At 46.0% G+C, this 6,618-nt stretch overlaps 1 pseudogene; it reads right to left on the bottom strand.

Moving 5' to 3' along the window:
• Positions 1 to 3,978: 3,978 nt before the first annotated feature.
• Positions 3,979 to 6,089, bottom strand: LOC135048509 (secretin receptor-like; annotated as a pseudogene).
• Between the last annotated feature and the right edge of the window lie 529 nt (positions 6,090 to 6,618).

Genomic DNA, 6,618 nt, shown 5'->3' on the forward strand with positions numbered 1-6,618 from the left:
CAACTTCCCCTCTGGGATGACGATCGATTACCAGCAGCAACAACAGCAGCGGCAGCAGCAGTTGGCGTACCACGCAAAGATCCTCCGGAGGAATCCCGGTTAGGAGAGAACTACTCGGTCATCCCAGTGACATGGCCTGCTGGACTACTGACGTTCCTGACTGAGGAGGAAGTTGACGTTGAGGGAATTGGTGGTGTGGCTTGCAGGAGCTTGGGTACAAGAGGAAGAAGGGATTTAGGTGTCAGTGGACTGCTTACGCTCTTACCCAAAGTTTCACAACTTGACACTGACTTCTGATGAATGCACAGCAGGTGACGTTAAGGGAGGTGGTTAACGTCCTTACCCCTATTTATTACAGATTGACAGAGGAAACATACGGCTTGACACCTGTTGTCCGGATTTGTGGAGAAAGAATTCCACACCGAAGAGGTGGCTTTTTTAGTATTTTGCCCAGGGATCACAATGGGCTTATTCATCCCAAGGACAACAGGTGTCTTCCCCGGTGCCTGATTTAAACAAACCACATCACCATCAGAATCCTCATCATCAACTTCCTCCTCAGCGCCAGCAACACCCATATCCTCATCCTGGTGTACTTCAACAGTGACAACTTCAATTTGAATATCAGAAACTGGACTATGGGTGCTACTTCCAGCACTTGCAGAGGGCGTGCAAATGGTGGAAGGAGCCACCTCTTCCCGTCCAATGTTGGGAAGGTCAGGCAACACAAACGCCGACACACTTGGACTCTCCTTGGAGATTTGTGATACCATCTTAGAACGTACAGTTCTTTGCTGTGCTTTTGCCAGCTTGACTCTTATCATTTTTCTAGCGGGAGGATGAGGGCTTCCATCATCATGTGAAGCTGAACCACTAGTCATGAACATAGGCAAGGGCCTTAGCCATTCTTTGCCACTCCGTGTCGTAAATGGCAAGTTTACGTTTCTCCTCCGACCATTTAAATTTATTTTTTGGGGTCTTTTTACTGAAATTTGGCTTTTTGGCATTTACATGCCCTTTACTATCACATTGGGCATCGGCCTTGGCAGATGACGTTGATGGCATTTCATCGTCTATGTCATGACTGGTGGCAGCAGCTTCAGCACTAGGAAGAAGTGGTTCTTGATCTTTCCCTATTTTATCCTCCAAATTTTTGTTCTCCATTATTTTTCTGGAGTTATATAACAATATGCGGTACAGGAGCGCGTACCTCTACACCACACAGGGCAAATCCTGTGAAAATTATTTGGATTAAATATTAATAACCCCTTTATTTGGAATAAATAATATACAGCACAGGACAGCACCACTGAACTTATATGGCAGCACCACTGGACTGGACTAATATGGCAGTATAACTGGAATTATACGGCAGTACCACTGGACTGGATTTTTACGGCAGTATCACTGGATTTATAAGCCAGTACCACTGGAATAATACGTCAGTATCACTGGAATTATATGGCAGTACCACTGGACTTATACGGCAGTACCACTGGATTGGATTTATATGGCAGTATCACTGGACTTATACACCAGTACCACTGGAATTATACGGCAGTATCACTGGAATTATACGGCAGTATCACTGGAATTATACGGCAGTACCACTGGACTTTTACGACAGTACCACTGGACTGAATTTATACGACAGTATCACTGGATTTATTTGCCAGTACCACTGGAATTATACGGCAGTATCACTGGAATTATATGGCAGTATCACTGGAATTATACGGCAATACCACAGGATTTATACAGCAGGTTTCCTGGATTTATATGCCAGTACCACTGGAATTTTATGGCAGTATCACTGGAACTATACGGCAGTACCAATGAACTGAATTTATACGGCAGTATCACTGGATTTATACGCCAGTTCCACTGGAATTATACGGCAGTAGCACTGGAATTATATGACAGTATCACTGGAATTATACAGCAGTACCACTGGACTGGATTTATACCGCGGTATTACTGGATTTATACCGCAGTATCACTGGAATTATACGGCAGTATCACTGGAATTATACGGCCGTACCAATGGATTTGTACGGCAGTACCACTGGACTGGATATATACGGCAGTATGACTGAATTTATACACCAGTACCACTGGAATTATATGGCAGTACCACTGGAATTATACGTCAGTATCATTGGATTTTTACGACAGTACCACTGGACATATACGGCAGTATCACTGGAATTATATGGCAGTACCACTGGACATATACGGCAATTTCACTGGATTTATATGGCAGTACCGCTGGACATATATGGCAGTATCACTGGACATATACGGCAGTATCAGTGGACATATACAGCTGCACAGGGACACCACCACTGGACTGATTCAGGACAACACAGCACCACTGCAATGGACTGGACTTATACAACAGCTCTGGACATATGGCAACAGAGGGCACCACCACTGTGACTGGACTGATGCAGCACAAGACACTACCACTGTACTGGTGCAGGACAACACAGCATCACTGCAATGGACTAGACTTATTCAGCAGCACTGGACATATGGCAGCAGAGGACACCACCACTGTGACTGGACTGATGCAGCACAATACACCACCACTGGACTGATGCAGCACAACACAGCACAACTAGACTGGACTTATGCAGCAGCACTGGACATATGGCAGCAGAGGACACCACTACTGTGACTGGACTGATGCAGCAAAATACTACACCACTGAACTGATGCAGCACAACACAGAATCACTGGACTGGACAAATACGGCAGCACTGGACATATGGCAGCAGAGGACACCACCACTGTGACTGGACTAATGCAGCACAATACACCACCACTGAACTGATGCAGCACAACACAGCACCACTGGACTGTACTTATACAGCAGCACTGGACATATGGCAGCAGAGGACACCATCACTGTGACTGGACGGATGAAGCACAAGACACACCATTGTACTGATGCAGGACACTGAAGGACACTGAGGATGGAGACACGTCTTCTCGCTACACTTTTCAATGTCGGAGTGAAAATGGCAGCGACGCACGGCTCCTTATATGGAATCCAAACCCCGTGAGAATCCGACAGCGGGATGATGACGTTTTGCCTCGTTCTGGTGTCCAAGTCAGGCGGGAAAACCCGAGCCTGACTCGGATCCGGGCTCGGGTAGTGAAGTTCGGGGGGAATTCGGTTCTCAGGGAACCGAACCCGCTCATCTCTAGTAATCAATGATCGCAGTGTGGATTGGGTTGATTTTATGACATCCCATTTGCATCCTCACATGCGGACGTTGATAAATTGGCCTCTATGTATCAAGCAGCAAAGCCAGAAATGTCCACAACAGGGGTTTTCCTGTGAGTTGCATGACAAAGGTATATTCTGCATATTTATTTGTACTGCTGACTGTCTACCTACGCAGTTGCCATCTCATGATTGCAATAGCAAAAGCAGTAAACAAACAAAACATGCTTCATTAAAATAAAATAAAAATTATTTTAAAATATATAATAAATTAATATATTAAACATAGAAACATAGAATTTGACGGCAGATAAGAACTACTTGGCCCATCTAGTCTGCCCCTTTTTTTTTATCCTTTAGGCAATCTCAACCCTTTTTGAACCTTAATTTTTTGTAAGGATATGACTGCACTCCTAGAATGCCCAGATGACAAAAATAACTGTACATGGATCTAGTTCAATCTGTAGACAGTAGCCACCAGCCATTTACCTCCTGCAGAATAGGTTGGGAGACTCTGGATGATGGCCTAAACCCCAGCACTCCCTGAATGCAATGTTCCAGATCCAAACTGGAATATACAGATCTTCTCCCCCTCTGCATATCTGACCTCTGACCCACGTTCCTGGGTTAATACTTTCTGCAAATGGTCTCTGGAGTAAATGTTCTGTGCCTGTTCACTCCGGATCACTGGTTGGGCGACTCTAAAATCTCCAAAACTTTGGCTCTGGATCTGTCGTCAGATGAAACTAGTTTTGGGGGGTTAGAGATCTCCGCTGCTCCCTCTGGCTGCTCCGGCTGACCTGCACTATCTGGGTGAGGACGCTTCCCCCGTTACTGATGCTCGAGTTCTTGTTCAACCAGAAATATTTCTGCAAGTGGTATCTGCGCCACTTTCTCTTGATCTAAAACTGGACATTACCCCGTAGTTCCATCTTTTCCTACCTCTCCATTGAGGAAGCAGTACAGCACGGCCACCACAAAGCCTTGGATGGAGCGGAGTGTCAACTCAAAGGACAGACGAGTCTTTAATAACTGGGAAGAAGGCGAAGATGATGCTCACATCTTCCGGGAAGAAGGCGAAGATGATGTAGTGTACCCCAAAGAGTGGGATGAGTAGGAGCGTGGACCTCGCCAGCCTCTTGTACTGACTGACATCATTGCTCCAAACATCCGACGTCCTCAATTTCTTCATCAGAATCCGGATGAAGTTTATAAATTTGGAGAGAATAACTGGTCCCCGGATGATCCACCAAATACTGGGATTAGAATTAATGTCCCAGCATCCAATGTACTCATACAAGTGGCGGCTGATGGACCAGGCGATGATGAAGACCAGGGGAGACCCCCACCCGAGAGCAATGTACCAGCAGAAATACTTCCACTCGGAGAAGAAGGACACAACAAGCAGAGTGTGGAGGTACAGACCCTCCACCAGCAGCCAGCTTTAATTGGCCATGATGCAATACTGGAAGATCATGACGTAGTGACAGTCCTTCAAGCAGACACTGCAGTGGTTGATGTCATCAATGGAGAACAGCACAGCGTCCCGGATGAAGATGGACATGGCTCTCAGGATGAAGGAGAAGAACAGGTGCATGTGAATGTAGTTCCGGGTACAACGCAGCCACCGAAAGGACAACAGAGTAATTAATGCCAGGGACAGAGACGTCCCATAACCCACCGTGTAGACGGTCTTCAGGTGCATGTAATATTCCTTTGTATATTCATCTTTTGTGTCATTGATGTTGTACTTGCACGCAACGTGCACCGGTGGGAAGGTAACGGACCACCCTGCTTCTGTACAGTTCCGATGCACAGTTCCATTAATTCCAGTAATAATCTGCAGGATCTCTGGGCAAGGAATGGACACAGTATGCCCCAGCGGAGTAGACGGCCAGCAGCTGAGATTGTCCCACTTGCCGGCACATCCTTCCGGCATCCAGCTGGCCACAGATACATTGGTTTGGTCCAGTACCTCAAAGCATCGCTCCTGCTCTCTCTCCATTATACTGGACAAGTCACAGGACAGTTGGGTGACCCCGAGCTGCTGGGAGAAGAGCAGCGCAGTCTCTGGGAATCAGTAGTGCGGCGACCGCAAACTGAGATTCATTTCGGTGTGCCCTCCCCCATTCGCTAGGGGCTCTATCTAAACCGGATCTCTCATGGACACATTACTGGGGGCCTTCCGCCAAACGTGGTTTCCTACCACTCACCCAGATCATCCTCTCCCGCAGACTCACACCTCCCGTCCTGCTTCTTGGGTACCCCTGAAGGTGAGGATCCCCTTTATTTCTTCCACTGATTGTTCATGCTGTAGCTGCTCTCACACTGCAAATCTGGGTATCTCTTGCTCTTGCTAGCAGCACCTACATGCTGTTCTATAATGCAAGGGACTGTGGAGTACCATGCTTGTTCCACAGTCCCCAGACTGCATTTCGTATTAAATAACATATTTTTTTACTACTGGCTGGTGAAGCGGTTAGTCTGTAGCTGTTTCTGTTTACCATTGACTGTGTTGCAGAGGGGCAGAGCATCACTGTTTTTTTCTTGTTTTGGAAATATTTTCTATCGCTAGATTGAGCTGCACTAAAAAAGTATTTTTGGGCCTATTGGTGCCCCCCTCCCCCATGTCATTTCTATACTGGATCCACCCCTGCCCCTAAGTGTAACACAAAAAACATATGTAGATGGTTTACTGAGAATGAAAATGAATTTTAGGATATCATTGCAATGCTTCAGCTGAGTGACTCTAACAAATGCTACTACAAAGCTCATAGACATACTTACCTACTTCTAAGATCTCATTTCCAGGAGAAGACTCTGCTGGCCACTTCAGGGAGCGAGGCCGGGCTGGCATGTCACTAGGCCCAGGGCCGGATTTAGCCTTTGAGGGGCCCAGGGCACTTAAGACAGGGGGGCTCTGGTGAATGGGGGGTGTATATTAGATAGTGCATACCTCCCAACATGACCCCCAAAATGCTCTCTACCTGGACTTTCCTCTTAATACATGATTGGCGTCACCTGTTTCACCTATTGATATGAAAGGTATTTCAACACAGGTGATTGCAATCAGAAAGAGGGAAGTCCAGGTAGAGAGTATTTTGTCCCTCCTGGAATGAGTCATGTCGGGAGATATAGATTGTGTATATTAAATGTAAACCAATGGTGTATATTAGATTTAAGCAAAAAATGTAATAATGCCTGGGTACTGTTTATAGCTCCACCTAATTGAGAGACAACTATTTGATAAAGTTTTCTTGTAGTAGAACAAAGACATAAACAACCAGAAAATTCACATAGAAAAATAAAATCTATCAACTATTGTGTCACATGCAAGAATAGCAGCAGACTCTGTACAATTTACACACTGGGACAGGACTAAGGAG

The sequence above is a fragment of the Pseudophryne corroboree genome, chromosome 1 (genome assembly GCF_028390025.1).
Source record: "Pseudophryne corroboree isolate aPseCor3 chromosome 1, aPseCor3.hap2, whole genome shotgun sequence".
NCBI lineage: Eukaryota > Metazoa > Chordata > Amphibia > Anura > Myobatrachidae > Pseudophryne > Pseudophryne corroboree.